The sequence below is a fragment of the Sus scrofa genome, chromosome 6 (genome assembly GCF_054392235.1).
Source record: "Sus scrofa isolate SSC_HxYL_T2T_F1_AM1 chromosome 6, Sscrofa_HxYL_maternal_Yorkshire_Landrace_v2.0, whole genome shotgun sequence".
Lineage (NCBI taxonomy): Eukaryota > Metazoa > Chordata > Mammalia > Artiodactyla > Suidae > Sus > Sus scrofa.
Window position 1 is genome coordinate 100,065,069 of NC_139388.1, and position 16,648 is coordinate 100,081,716.

Here is a 16,648-nt window from a genome sequence, read left to right on the forward strand (position 1 = left end):
CCTGCCTGGGGAGGGTAGCCGCGCGGTCTGGGGAAATCAGATCGCGCCGTCCTGCTGGGCTAATCCCTGAGGCTCTGCCCTGGCGGGATCCCAACTCTCGGTTCCGCCCACAGAGTGACCCGGTAGCCCAACTGGTGCTCAGAGTGTCCACCCCAGTACCCGGAAATGCTCAGTCCGGTGTAGAGGTAAGTGGCCCCGAGGATGCCATCCAGGACCGGAGAGAAGGGCTCATCCCTCTACCAGCAGGAGCCAGGCCCATGTACCCCGCTACCGAAGCTCCTCGCCGGCATCCCGGCGCCTTCCCCGCGGTCCCTTTGCTTGCGCCGTTAGGGGCTCCTCCGATGTCTGACACCCACTCGGTCCCTGCTCCCGGCGTGCCCACCCGCCTGGCTCCGTGCGCTCCCGGCCTGCGCCACTGGCGGACCGTCCCAGCTGCTTCGGTGGCTGTACGGTTACAGCAGCCCTCGCTGTGCGCCCTTCGGACTCGGATGCCAGTAGAGCCCTGCGCGAGAAGGGCGCACCAGCCTCCCGCCTCCAGCCTCGGGTTCACCAAGCAGCTCCGGTGCCCTTCCGGAGTTTTGCGCTTACCTGTCACGGCCCCTCAGCTTCTCACGGAAACTCCTCGATTGACTCGCCCTCCTCTGCACAGCCTGCTATTCCCCAGGGTTTTCTCACCACATTTATTCATTTATGGTTAAGGTGCTGCGCTGGGAGGAAGTGACACTTAGACTGAGCTCTGAAGACTGGAAGAAATCGGTTGGGATGAAGAAAAGACCAGTGGGAAGAGAGTTTTCTAGCCAAAGGAAACAACATGTGTCAAGGCTCTGAGAATGGAGGGAACATAACAATGGCAGGTGACAATTAGTACTTACCATCGACCAGCCATTTTCTGTGTGTTGTGTATCAGTTCTTTCATGCAGCTACATTGTCATGGGGTAGATATTGAAACACCTGAGTTTTTCGTTTTGTTTTTATTTTTGTTTTTGTTTGTTTTGTTTTTTCTAGGGCCTCACCCGCAGCATATGGAGGTCCCAGGCTAGGAGTCGAATTGGAACTGTAGCCCACGGCCTACACCACAGCCACAGCAATGCAGGATCCCAGCCAAGTCTGCGACCTACACCACAGCTCACAGCAACACCGGATCCTTAACCCACTGATCGAGGCCAGGGATCAAACCCACAACCCCATGGTTCCTAGTCGGATGTGTTAACCACTGAGCCATGACGGGAACTCCTAAACACCTTTTTAACAGATGAGGAGACTGAGGCACACAGGTGTTAACGGACTCCCCCCAAGTCACACAACAATGAAGCTGGGCTGGAGCAGGTTGGCACAAGCAGGTGAACTGTTCAGTGACGCCTGGAGAGCCTGCGGGGCAAATGGCCTGGCTTAGGGTGAGGCTGAAGGGGCTGACAAGGGATGGACCAAAAAGGGCCCTGCAGGAAGGCTGCATGTGGTCTCTGGACACCTGTTGATCCTGGCATCCTAATGTAGATTCAAGATTAAACTTTAAAATTAGGGAGTTCCTGTTGTGCCTCAGCAGGGTGAAGAACCCAACTAGTATCCATGACGATTCAGGTTCTATCCCTGGCCTCACTCAGTGTGTTCAAGGATCCAGTGTTGCCGTGAGCTGTGGTGTAGGTTGCAGAGAAAGCTCAGATCAGGCATTGCTATGGCTGCAGCGTAGGCTGGCAGATACAGCTCAGATTCAGCCCCCAGCCTGAGAACTTCCATATGCCTCAGGTGCAGCTCTAAAAAGAAAAAAAAAAAAAATACAAAAAAACAAGTGTTTGTTATCGAGTGGGAGCAATGAACAGAAGCACAAAGCTGTGTTGGAGTGTGGGGATCGGTGGCTAGCAAGCCTCACTCTCTGGCTCACTTTCTCACCAACCATGAATGCAAATCCACTAATTTTCAGTAATGAAACCACAAGGTTAAATTCATGATCACCAAGACCCACTCTATATAGAATATGAAAAAGAGATAGTAATTTAAAAGAGCAGAGAGGGAATTCTCTTGTGGCACAGTGGGTTAAGGATCTGGCACTGTAACTGAAGGGGTTTGTGTCAATATTGAGCCACAGGTTGCTCTCCCGCCCAGGAACTACCACATACTATGGGCCCAGGCATTAAAAAAAAAAAAAAAAAAAAAAGCACAGAGAGAACAGTTTCCTATGAGAAAAATACTGCAGGAGTGGAGTGGAGATTATTTAGTGTTATTATTGATACATGTAATCTTTGCATTTTGTAATCTGAGGACATAGATAGATCATAGATATTAATACCACCACAGGATCCTGGCCTAAGCTCCTGTGTCATGACCAGGTCAGATCCAGAGGGTGGCCTTGGAGTAGATGCAGCATAATGCCTCGCCAAATGATCACTGAGGGGCCTCAAAGGTGCCTCATTCACCTTCCTGGCTGCACCCAGGTTGCTGGGAAAATCCAGTTCATCATGCTCCCAAGGTGTGCTTACATGGCAAGAAGAAACGTAATGAGACAATCCTGTCTTCATGGGGAATCTCCAGCCAAAGGCTCAGGTCACCTCCTGTTAATGTACTAAATGCTCCAATTAAAAGTCAGAGATTGTCATACATACAGCCATTTGGCACATGAAAAGATACTCATCATCACTACTTATTAAATAAATGCAAATGAAAACTACAGTGGGTATCACTACACACCAGTCACAATGGCCATCATCAAAAAGACTACAAATAATAAATGCTGGAGAGGGTGTGGAGAAAAGGGAACCCTCCTACACAGTCGGTGGGAATGTAAATTGGTGCAACCACTGTGGAAAACAGTAAGGAACTTCCTCGAAAAACTAAAAATAGTGTTGCCCTATGATTCAGCAATCCCACTCCTGGGCATATACCCAGACAAAACTATAATTTGAAAAGATACATGCACCCCTATGTTTATAGCAGCACTATTCACAATAGCCAAGATATGGAGACAACCTAAATGTCCATCAACAGATGAATGGATAAAGAAACTGCGAGATTTTATATATATATATATATATATATACATACATAGATAGTGAACTATTACTCAGACATAAAAATGAATGAAATAATGCCATTTGCAGCAACATGGATGGACCTAGAGATTATCATATTAAGTGAAGCAAGACAAAAAGAGAAAGACAAATACCATAGGTCAAAACATACATGGAATCTAAAATACAACACAAATGAGCATATCTACCAAACAGAGACAGACTCACAGACACAGAGAACAGAGTTGTGGTTGCAAAAGGGGAGGGGAGTCGGGGAGGGAAGAATTGGAAGTTTGTATTTAGCAGATGCAAACTAGTATATATTGGATAAATAAACAAAGTCCTACTGTGTAGCATAGGAAACTATATTCATTATCCTGTGATAAACCATAATGGAAAAGGGTATGAGGAGTTCCCATCACGGCACAGCAGAAACAAATCTAGATAGGAACCACGAGGTTGCAGGTTCGATCCCTGGTCTTGCTCATTGTGTTAAGGATCTGGCATTGCCGTGAGCTGTGATGTAGGTCGCAGACACCGCTGGGGATCTGGCATTGCTGTGGTGGTGGCGTAGGCTGGCAGCAACAGCTCCCATTAGACCCCTAGCCTGGGAACCTCCTTATGCCGTGGGTGCAGCCCTAAAAATAGACAAAAGACACACACACAAAAAGAATATGAAAGAGAAGACATGCATATGTAAAACTGAGTTACTTTGCTGTACAGCAGAAATTAATACAACATTATAAATAAACTATACTGCAATAAAAAATTTTTGAAGTCAGAGATTGCCAGATGAGTTAGGGAAGGAGAAAAAAGCAAGAACAAATGATAAACTGTCTATAAAAATGCACTGTAAGTATAAGACATAGGTTGAAAATATGTGGATGGAAAAAATATATCATGCAAATAAGAGTAAGAAGGCTGGAGGGGCTGTATTAATATCAGGTAGACACTAGACTTAAAGAATACTAGCAGAGATAATGACAAAAGTGTCACCTAATCAGAATCCATCCTACTAAAACAGGAGTGCATCATACAGCTGAGCATGAGAGGCTCAGGCTACACTAAATATCCATGAATGTGGTTCCGAAGTAGATAAAAAGTCCTCGCATTTATTTTGGGAATCGGTGGAAATGGGTATCTTTGAAGGTTTCCACTTGAAATTAAATCCACCTTGTGTCCCAAATGATATCCATGATGAATGGACTGGGGATGGAAGTAGGGGTGAGGATGGGGTGGAGGTGGGGGAAACCTCTCAAAGTAAAGTTTGCTTCTGATCACCAAATCTGGATCAAACTTTGGTAAATTCTTTGTGACTGATGCAGAACCCTGGCAGTGGACTGTTTAAACACACAGAGAAAGGAGCCATCTCTCTGACAAGCAGAGATGTAGATTCTCTGAACCTTTTTTCTCCCCTAGAAGGGCAGCATGAGCAGAAGGCATACACAGGTGGAGGACCTCCTGGCTTTGCCTTCCACACAGCTCGGATCTCATCCCTCACCTTGTGGGCATCCATGAGGTTCAAGATGAGATTAAGATCCCTATGCACAGGCTGGTCCTTAGACAACTGGAGAAGTTGGAACTCTTGTGCATTGCCAGCAAGAATGTACAATGGAGTAGCCAAATGTAGAAGATGACACGGAAGGACTTTTCTCAAAAAATTAAACATGGAATAAATATATAACCCAGCAATTCCACTATTGGACACACATCCACAGCATGTGGAGGTTCCCAGGCTAGGGGTTAAATTGAAGCTGTAGCCTCCAGCCTATGCCACAGCCGCAGCAACACCAGATCCGAGCCATGTCTGTGACCTACATCACAGCTCACAGCAACTCGGGATCCTTAACCCACCAAGCGAGGCCAGGGATTGAACCTGCATCCTCATGGATGTTAGATTCATTTCCACTGAGCCACGACAGGGATTCCTGTTTTGCTTCTTTAGTAGGTATAGACTTTCAGTGTGAGAGGGTGAAAAAGTTCCGGAGCTGGTTGGCAGTGATAGTTGCAAAACAATATGAATACACTTAATGCCACTGAACTGTATGCCTAAAAATGGTTAAAATTGTAAACTTTATGTTGTACATATTTTACCACAATAAGAAACCACCAACCAGAAAAAAGAAAAAGAAAAAACTGACCAAAAGTAATGCCTAGACATTTTTACTCTAACCACACTCTAGCATGGATTAAGCAGAGTACAGGGGTCAGGTATGGAATACCTCTGACATTTCATCATCCTACAACTATGCACACGAACACACCCTAATGACCGAAAGTCTGCACTGATTATACATTCCTGCAGCAGAGGGCAATGGTTGAGGGCAAGATAATGGTGAAGAGCACAGGCTCTGGAGTCAGACAGACAAGAATTCCTATAAAGGTCCACACCAGCCACCACACACCGGTTTGATCCTTAACCTCTCTCAGCCTCTTACTCCTTGGGTGTAAGATGGAACCATAATTGTATGCCTAGGTTGCTATGGTAATGGTATACGGCTGCCCCTCCTTCACTTCGTCCCAGGACCCCAGCCCCAGCCCTCGCTCCCTCAGGACTCTAAGCCTCCCCTCCCCTTCTACACAACAGGCACAAATGACACCTGCCTCCTTGGTTGCCAGACAACTTCCTACTACTAGTAAAAATAGCTACAATAATAATACGGCCACCACTTCTCAAGGACTTCCTCTGTGGGTAGCACTGGGCAGGAATCCTCAGAAGGTGCTATGAGGGAGGCGCTCTCCCCATCTTTCCGAGCTTGGTGATGAGTGATGATGAGCCTTGCTCAGGAAAGGCAGCTGGATCCCTTGTGTGCAGGGCAGTGGGGGTTGTGCAGGACCTCGGGTGCCTGTGGAGCTCACAGCTGGGGGAGGGGCCTGGACCATGATCTAGAATCCATGCCCACCATGACTCTTCGCAGGTGCTGAGGGTCACCTGAGTCCAGGGCCAACGTCAAAGTTGCTGGGAGGCTGGAGTCCTGGGCTCTGGCCCCACTTCTGCTTCTGATCAGCTCTGCCCCCTGGGCCAGTAACTATCCCCCCCTGGCCTCAGTTTGTCCTATTGTCAAGAGAAATGCAGGGGTCAGATCCCTGATCACAAATATCTCTTCACCACAAAGACTTCCTTAGTCTTCGTGAATGTCTGGCGTGGGTGTGAATGTCTGGCTTCTCTCTGCCCCCTGGTGGACACTGGGAGCCCAGCATCCAGAGGGGAAAAGCCCAAAATAGTAAACCCGGCTTGGGGACTGCCTGCCAAGGCTCTACTCCTCTGAGAAGCAATCTCCATCTTTTAAATGTGGATAATACTTATTTCTTTGGGCTGTTGTGAGAATGCAAAGCAATAATACATGAGATCTGCTTGGACGCAGGTGAGCACAGCCCAGCCAATCAACAGAGACCACGTCCTACAATTGAGATGGCAAATCCTATCATCAGTGAAGAATGTAATGACTACAAACTTATAAAATAATTTGTTGTTGGAAGCAAAAGTTGCTTACTTAAGCAGTAAATGGATTCATAGATTCCGTGATAATTAATTCTCCTCTGGATAAATACTCACCAACCATATATATGTTTTATTAGGTTTTTGTGTGTTTATTTAAAATACTTTTTCCTTCTTTTGTTTGTTCTCTTTCCATGGTTTCTGACTTTATCGTTTCCTTCCTTCTTGTTTTTACGTTTTCTCTTATTGCTCTTTTTTGCCATCTTAAATTGAATGCTTGCCTCGTTAATCTATTTTTAACACTTTATTGAGGTATAACTATACACCATAAAATTCACCTGTTTAAAGTATACAATTGAACAATTCTTAGTATAGTTACAGAGTGGTTCAACCACCACCACAGTATAATACTAGACTCTTTCCCATCACTCCCAAGAGAAAGAAACATCACACCCATTTGCAGTTTAAACCCCCCCCATCCTACTCCCCGCCCTAGATGACCACTAATCTTGGGTGAAAGATTTGCCTTTTCTGGACATATCACAAAAATGAAATCATACAATATAGGCATCTTCTTTCACTTAACATAGTATTTTTGAGGTTCATCTTTGTTGTAGCAATACTTCATTCCATTTTATTGCTGAATAATATTCCATTGCATGGATAGACCACATGTTGTTTCACCATTCATCAGTGGATAGACATTTGTATTGTTTCCATTTGGGGGCTGTTTTAAACAGTGCTATGAACACTTGCTTATAAGTGTATGTGTGGATGTATGTTTTCTCTCAGGCGCTCATGTATTTTTATACATACACTGTTTCCTAATAAATGTATTATAGGATATAAATTCACCTCTTGTGCTGCTTCAGCTGTGTCCCACAAATTTTTGACATGTATTTTGTCATTATTATTCAGAACTAAATATTTCTAAACTTTTTTTTTTTTTTTTTGCCACACAGATAGCATGTGGAAGTTACAGGGCCAGGGAGTGAACCTGTGCCACAGCAGCCACCTGAGTCACAGCAGCCATGATGCCAGATTCTTAACCCAATGAGCCATCAGGGAATGCTCTCATATTTCTTTACGATTTTTTTTTTTTTTTTTTTTTTTTTTTTTTTTGCTTTGTAGGGCCACACTCTCAGCATATGGAGGTTCCCAGGCTAGGGGTCAAATCGGAGCTATAGCTGCCGACCTACGCCACAGCCACAGCCAGCCACAAGGGATCCGAGCTGTGTTGGCAACCTACACCACAGCTCACAGCAACACCTGATCCTTAACCCACTAAACAAGGTCAGGGATCGAACCTGCATCCTTGTGGATGCTGGTCAGATTCGTTAGCCGCTGAGCCACGACGGGAACTCCTTTTTATGATTTTCTTTTCCACCAAAATGTATTTATCAATGCAATAGTTTTCAAACATATAAGCCCATTATAATATGGGATTTTACTGACTCATGGTTGGAGAACACAGACTCTGTGATATTAATCCTTTAGAATTTGTCGAGGCTTTCTTTATGCTCTTAACATATATGCTGTATTTTTGTGAACACACCATTTGAATTCTTTGGGAACTACTTGAAGCCAATGTTTTCTCTAACAGATTCTAACCTAAACACAATGTGAAATCTTCCACACACTCCTCACACGAGTGCTGCCAAGATCCTCTGAAAAGTTTCCATCTGCAAAGAAAGGCACAGGACCATGGGCCACGACAGCCCTCCCTGACCCCACATTCCTTATCTGCTCATTGCCAGCGTCCTCCTTCGGAACGTCACTGTACTCCTAATGTCGGGAACCACCCCTCGCACCCTTGTCCAAGCCCAGAATCACTGTGCGCTTACAAACTCAGCCTTTCCACCTTGCTTGCTGCGCCCATCACACCCCTTCTCTTCTCAAACCTCCTCCTCAAGATAGCCACTCCAGGAGTTCCTATCATGGCTCAGCTGTAACCAATCCAACTAGTGTCTGTGAGGACATGTGTTCGATCGCAGACCCAGCTCAGTGGGTTAAGGATCCAGCATTGCTGTGAGCGGTTGGTGTAGGTCGCAAAGGCAGCTTAGATCTGGCATTGCTGTGGCTGTGGCATAGGCTGGCAGCTGCAGCTCCAATGACATCTAGCCTGGGAACTTCTACATACCGTGGATACAGCCCTAAGAAGATAAATAAATAAATAAATAAATAAATAAATAAATAAATAATCCACTCCACCACGCCAATGAACCTTCCAGTTTCTCCCTATCCATCAACTCTTTTCTGCCTTCATTTTGCTCATTAACCAGATTAAATTTCATGTTTTTTTTATTGTTATTTCTCCAACACAATTTTTTTCCCCACTGTACAGCATGGGGGCCCAGTTACACATACATGTATACATATTTTTTCTCCCATTGTCATGCTCCATCGTAAGTATCTAGACATAGTTCTCAGTGCTAAAATTTCATGTTCCATTTAATCATTCCCTGCAAACATCCTGAATTCCTTTGCCCTTAGCACTTACCTATCAAAACTCCAAACTCTAGATGAACCCAACTATCTGTATTCTTTGTGCCTGACTCTAGCTGGTCAGCATTACTGAAGAACATAAGCTACTGGGCATATAAGTGATACTGAATATAAATTCATTGTCATGAACCTCAAGGCTACTAAACACTTCTATTATGTTTTGTTGTTTTGGCCATGCCCAGGGCATGCAGAAGTTCCTGGCCAGGGACCAAACCCATGGTAGAGCAGTGACCTGAGCCACAGCAGTGACGATGCCGGATCATTTAACCACTAGGCCACCAGGGAACGCCTATATTTTGTTGTTTAAAGACACTGTTCCCAGACCTCTCTTGCCTTCTACCTTACTCACACTTGGCAGATGACCTAACGATCTACTTGACAGAGAAAATAGGAGCTGTCATAAACTGCCTTTTCCCTCTTTCCCTCCTGTCCAAAGACACTCCTTCTGCGCTCAGAATTCCATCCCTTCAGACTCCCAGGAACTTTGCACTATTCTTTAGAGGGACATGGGACAGTGTGGAGGGAGAAGAATTAGGAAATAGCTGTAGAGGTGCTTATTTTAAAAATGCAAATCTAGGGAGTTTCCATCATGGCTCAGTGGTTAACAAATCCCACTAGGAACCATGAGATTTCGGGTTCGATCCCTGGCCTTGCTCGGTGGGTTAAGGATCCAGTGTTGTACTAAGCTATGGTGTAGGTCACAGACACAGCTCAGATCCCGAGTTGCTGTGGCTCTGACATAGACCGGCAACTGCAGCTCTGACTGATTCAACCCCTAGCCTGGGAAACTCCATATACCTTGGGTTCGGCCTGGGGAAAAAAAAAAAGGGACAAAAAAATCAAACATTTATCAACACAGGCATAACGAAGCTATGAGGAAACAGGTACTCATAAATTCCTGAAAGGAGTGCAAAAATAGTACCATCTCTACCGAGAGCAATTTAACAGTATCTATCAAAATGTCCAATGCATTGACACTTAGACCCAGCAAGCCCTCTTCTGAGAACTTATTGTATATCGCTGCACTAAGAAATGACATATGGACAAGAGTGATATTCAAAATATTTAACAAGGGGAGGAGTTCCCGTCGTGGTGCAGTGGTTAACGAATCCAACTAGGAACTATGAGGTTGCGGGTTCGATCCTTGGCATTGCTCAGTGGGTTAAGGATCCGGCGTTGCCGTGAGCTGCGGTGTAGGTTGCAGACACGGCTCTGATCCTGTGTTGCTGTGGTTCTGCGTAGGCTGGTGGCTACAGCTCTGATTGGACCCCTAGCCTAGGAATCTCCATATGCCATGGGAGCGGCCCTAGAAAAGACAAAAAAAAAAAAAATTGGCAAGTGGATATGATCATGAAAATGTATACGTATGTATCCATACATGTGCATATCAATAATTTTTAAACATACCCTTTTATTCTCTAATTTATCCAAACTATATCTTTTTTTTATTTTTTGTCTTTTTAGGGCCGCACCTGTGGCATAGGGAAGTTCCTAGGCTAGGGATCCAGTCAGAGCTGTAGCTGCTGGCCTACGCCACAGTTTACAGCAACACTGGATCCTTAACCCACTGAGCAAGGCCAGAGATCGAACCTGCAAAAAGAAAAAAAAAAAAAGATATACCAGGCTGTATTGGATTATTACTTCTTCTTCCTCTCTGGAAAGGAAGATTCATGTTTAAAATATTTAAAATAAACTTTAAGAAATATCCAAATCTTGTCCCTTCACTTTGGTGTTCGTTTTTAATATTTAACTATAAGTCTTAAATTTATAAATACCAAAGCACTGCGTTCATCCGACTGAACAGGAATGAAAAGGAACCAATAAAAGCTCAGTGAAAACTAAAATATTTACAAGCAGTAGCAGCTAGATAAATAGAAGAGAATGACAAACCGGTGAATATTCTAAAAACACAGTCACAGAGTCATTCTGTTGTATGGCCAGCTGGTCCTAAGTTTTTTGTTGTTGTTGCTTTATAGGTCCACACCCACAGCACATATTTAAGTTCCCAGGCTAAGGGTTGAATTGGAGCTGTAGCTGCCGGCCACAGCCACAGCCACAGCAATGCCAGATCAGAGCCATGTTTGTGACCTACACCACAGCTCATGGCAATACCAGCTCCTTAACCCACTGAGTGATGCCAGGGATCAAACCTGCATCCCTGGGTTCGGTACTGCTGAGCCACAACGGAAACTCCCCTAAATTTTCTAATCAGAGTTCCCATGTGGCTCAGCAGGTTATAGACCAGGCATTGTCACTGCAGCACTTGGGTTGCTGCTATGGCACAGGTTCGATACCTGGCCCAGGAACCTCCAAATACTGAGGGAGCAGAAAAAAATTTCTAATCATCCAGGAAGCCCATTGGGCAAGTCCTGACATCCTACAACCATAGCTTGAACTAAAGAATTATGACAGGGAGTTCCCGTCGTGGCGCAGTGGTTAACGAATCCGACTGGGAACCATGAGGTTGCGGGTTCGGTCCCTGGCCTTGCTCAGTGGGTTAACGATCCGGCGTTGCCGTGAGCTGTGGTGTAGGTTGCAGACTCGGCTCGGATCCCGCGTTGCTGTGGCTCTGGCGTAGGCCGGTGGCTACAGTTCCGATTAGACCCCTAGCCTGGGAACCTCCATATGCCGTGGGAGCGGCCCAAGAAATAGCAACAACAACAACAACAACAACAACAAAAAAGACAAAAAGACAAAAAAAAAAAAAAAAGAATTGTGACAGAATTACATTAAGTTTATTGATTGTTACAGTTGCAATTGTGCTATTTACCAGGAACTCTGAAAGTATTTCAATATTTTAACAACTAGTACAGCCTGCCATGCCCTTGCTACTCTTGCGTAATCATCAGCCCTGTGTAGATAAGTTTATTCGTTGTAGCATTTTTTTTTTTGCCTTTCTTTTTTTTTTTTTTTAGGGCTGCACCTGCAGCATATAGAAGTTTCCAGACTAGGGGTCTAATTGGCACTATGGCTGCCAGCCTACGCCACGGCCACAGCAACGTGGCATCTGAGCCTCATCTTCGACCTACACCACAGCTCATGGCAGCAGTGAATCCTTAACCCAGTGAGCGAGGCCAGGGGTCGAACTTGTAACATCATTATTCCTAGTCAGATTTGTTTCCACTGTGCCACGATGGGAACTCCCTCGTTGCAGTATTTTTTGTGAGAGCAAAAATCTGAAAACAACCCAAGCGTAATAAGGAAGGAATTGGCTAATAACCTATAGTATATCCCATTGTATACTAGAAAGCTCATAGAAGAAAGCTGTGAACTGATTAAACTAACAAAATACATTTTTAAGTGAAATAGGTAAGATGCAGAGCATCGTGTGCCCTCCTTTGGGTGAAAAGCGAATATGAATGAAAAAGAAGTCATTTTCCTATGTGGTTGCATTTATTCACCTGAAAAGGAAATATAAGAAACTAATAAAATGGATTACTTATAGTGTATGGGTGAGGTAAAAGAAAGAATGCACATGCAGGTAGCAGGGAGGACTTTTAACATTTTAAATTTTTTTTCACCTGCAGCACATGGAAGTTCCCCGGGCCAGGGACGGAATCCCTGATGCAGCTGCCACCTGCACCACAGCTGCAGCAACAATGGATCCTTTAACACACTGCACTGGGCTAGGGTGGAATCCGTGCCTCCGGAGTGACCTGAGCCACTGCAGTTGGATTTGTTTTTTTAATTTTTAATTAGACTATAGTTGGTTTACCATGTTGTGCGAATTTCTGATGTACAGCGAAGTGACCCAGTTTTATATATATGTGTATATTCCCTTTCTCCCATTATCTTCCATCACGGTCTATCCCAAGACACTGGATATAGGTCTCTGTGCTGTACAGCAGGACCTCATTGCTTATCCAGTCTAACGTTTTTTGGGGTTTTTTTTTTGTTTTTTTTTTTATGGTTGCACCTGTAACATATGGAGTTTCCCAGGCTAGGGGTCGAATCGGTGCTCTAACTGCTGGCCTATGCCACAGCCATAACAACGCCAAATCCGAGCTGCAGCTGTGACATGCACCACAGCTCACAGCAATGCCCACTTAACCCACTGATCGAGGCCAGGGATTGAACCTGCGTCCTCATGGATCCTAGTCAGATTCGTTTCCACTTAGCCATGAAAGAAACTCCTGTTTATCCATTCTAAACATCATTTTAAAAATTTTTTTAAAGTTTTATTGAAGTATAGTTGATTTCCAATGTTATGATCATTTCTGCTGTGCTGCAAGGTGATTCAGTTACACATATACACACACATTCTACACATAATTGTTTTCATCTACTAACCGCAAACTCCCAGTCCATCCCACTACTTCCCCCCTCCCCCTTGGCAAGCACAAGTCTGTTCTCCACGTCTGTGAGTCTGTTTCTGTTTCCACAGCGGGAAGTCCAGGGGAGCCTTTTAAAGTATATCATTCTATATATAGTTTCTTGGAAGTTGTAAATATATTGCTTAACCAAAATACTAAATAGAATAAAAATATGTTGAATTAGTGAAAGCTCCATCTAACCCTAAGGAGCGTCTTTTCCCCAATCACAGCCTCGGTTTCCCCAAGGGGCCTGGAGGACCACTGAGGGCCTCCCCATCACGGCTGCCCTCCTTTCCATACAGGTTCTAGGTCTCTGGTCCACTGCCCTGGCCCCAGACCTGACAGAGGGTCAGAAGGGGTCTGCCTCCTGCCAGGTGCCTCCCTCCTCTTAAATCAGGGTCAGGGTCATTAGTGCTTCAGCCCCAGTGCTGCTCCCTGGGGCCACCAAGCCAGAGGGACAGTTCTCCATTTGGTCCTACAGTGAGATGGTGAGCAGGGTCCCACGAAGGGGCCACCCAGGCTCTGTGCTCCACCTGGAAGCCCAGGCTGTGCTTACCTGCTCAGAGGGTCCCCCTGCTGGGTTCGCTGTGGCGGGGTCTGGGGGCTCTTGCCGCACTGCATGCCTCTGCCCCCGCCCCACCTAGGCATGACTCCCCGATTGCACAGATGTTGGAACCCTCCTTCCCAGTTGTAGGCACCTGGCTTCTGTCTGGTGGCTACTGGGGGCCACGTACTTCTGTATATTCCCTCTTTGCATCCTCATCACCATAGTTCCATTTGGCAGATGAGAAAACAGAGACCTAAGGAGGGTTTGGGGCTACAGCAGAGGTGGGGAAGGGCGAAGGAAGCAAGGACAGTTTAAGGAACCTTTCAATGAACTCATCTGGGAGGCAGGACCCCAGGGCCTAAATGGAGGGATGGTGGGTGCTGAGTGTGGTCAGAATACAGGGAGCAGAAAGGTGCAGGCTGACTGAGGCTGCAGAGGTGGGCAGGGTTCCCCCCACCCACCCCCAAGCCTGGCTCAGGGGTTTGGACAGCTCTCTGGCATGAGGCATTTTCAGGTCTGGCCTTGGGGCGTGGGCAGACTGTGTCACAGGGGAGGTGCAGGAGGGCATGGGGGCGGGGTGAGGCTTTTGGAGAAATCCATATGACAAGGCCTGGTCTAGGAGGTGGAGGGGATGCAAGAGGAGGGGGAGTCAGCAGGGCTTGTGACTGGTAGATCAGGGAGATGGAGGAGAAGGGGTTATGATAATGATTGGCAGGTATTGGGCACATCTGTGTGTAGCTCAATAGCATGTGTTTTATACTCACTGTTACACTTAATCTTCACAACATCCTGATGCAGTTGTACTATTATTGTCTCCACTTAACAGATGGAGACTGGGGCCCCAAAGGATAGGATCCTTGGCAGAAGTCTCATAGCTAGTCCCTGGGAGTTAATTTTTTCTCGCTGTCGGTTTCCCCTGGGTGCTAAGCTGCTGGTGTCCACCAGGGGGCAGAGAGAAGCCAGACAGTCACACCCACGCCCCATGCTTTCCTGAACTTCCTCTTAGTCTTTCTTTGTGAAGAGATTCCTGTTTCTCACTTTACAACAGGACACACTGAGGTCAGGGAGGGATAGTGACCCACACAGGTGGCAGAGCTGATCATAAGCAGAAGTGGGGCCAGAGCCCAGGACTCCAGCCTCCCAGGAGCTTTGACCTTGACCCTGGACTCAGGTGACCCTCAGCACCTGCAAGGAGTCATGGTGGGCATGGATTCTAGATCATGGTCCAGGCTCCTTCCCCAGCTGTGAGCTCCACAGGCACCTGCAGTCCCACACAACCCCCGCTGCCCTGCACACAAGGGATCCAGCTGCCTTTCCTGAGCAAGGCTCATCATCACCGAGGCATCACCAAGCTCTTTTTTCAGGGCCACATCCGTGGCAGATGGAGATTCCCAGGCTAGGGGTCAAATTGGAGCTACAGCTGCCAGCCTGCACCAGAGCCATAGCAACACAGGATCTGAGCCACAACTGACCTACACCACAGCTCACGGCAACATCGGATCCTTAACCCACTGAGCGAGGCCAGGGATCGAACCCACACCCTCATGGATCCTAGTCAGGTTCATTAACTGCTGAGCCCTGAAGGGAACTTGATCAATCTCTTTTTAATATGGGGAGAGCACCTCCCTCATATCACCTTGTGAGGATTCCTGGGAAGTGCTGAACACAGAGAAAGTTCTGGAGAAGTGACGGCCTTATTATTATTGCTGTTGCTATTTTTATTATTAGTAGGAAGTTGTCTGGCAACCAAGGGAGGCAGGCGTCATTTTTGCCTATTGTGTAGAAGGGGAGGGGAGGCTCAAAGTCCCGAGGGAGTGAGGGCCGGGGCGAGGGTCCTGGGACCTCAGGCCCTGGCAGCCCCACCTGCTTCAGGAAGGCCTCTTCCTCTGGATGATTCTTTCGCTCATCCATTTGTGCAGATCACACTCTGAGCTGGCCCTGTTGTGGGTACAGGGAGCCATGCCCTGGGCCTATGGTGAATGACAGGGACTAGAATGAGGAGAAACCCTGAGCCCACAGTCTCCCTGGTCTGCACCCTGGGCAGGGAGCTCAGGGGCCTGGAAGCCAGGCCTGAGGGTGCCACCTCGGTGCCACCTCTGCCTGCTCTTCCACCCAGACTCACAGACTGAGGTCAGCGCATCTCCTGCCCCCAGAATAGCCTCAAGGCTACCGACAGAGCTGGGAGCTCCTTCATCCAGGAGCTGCTCCGGGGCCAGAGGGTGCTGCCTGGGAAGAAGGCTCCTACTAAGGGCGTTGGGAACTTTTTCTAGGGGACCCCTCCTGAGTTCTTGCCCTGCTGTCTAAAGTTGGCTGGACCAGCAAAGAGGGACCACCTCTGGAATGATCTCCTTTTGCCCAGCCAGGGGCATATTCAGGTCAGGGGAAGACGGTTTGGTCTGGGGTCATGGTTCAGGAATGAGCCTCAGAGGCGTTGTCCCTGAATAAGACAATGCAGGCTGGGTCTGCACAGGCTCACACAAATGAGATGCAAGTAGGGGTTGAAGTCCAGCTCCTTGCCCTGCTCCACTCAGCACTGCTGGGGGCCCAGGAGGGAGGCTGTGTCCACCTGGAGGAAGCAGCTTCTTTTTCTGAATCATCATAAGCACCACACGGGCTGGCAGTGGCTCTGATGGCAGCAGTCACTAGAGCACATGCTTGGGGCAAGTCTTGATGCTGGCCTGGGGCTCTGGGCCAGGCCCCATCTGAATAGAAAGAGCAGCAGTGAGGTGGTCCCTTGCCCAGATCTATGCTCCCAAAGTCCTGCTCACAGCAGGAGGGAAGGAAGGAGAAGGAATGGGTTATAGGCTGGCTGACCCCTCAAGGGCCGGACCTCCCTCCCTCT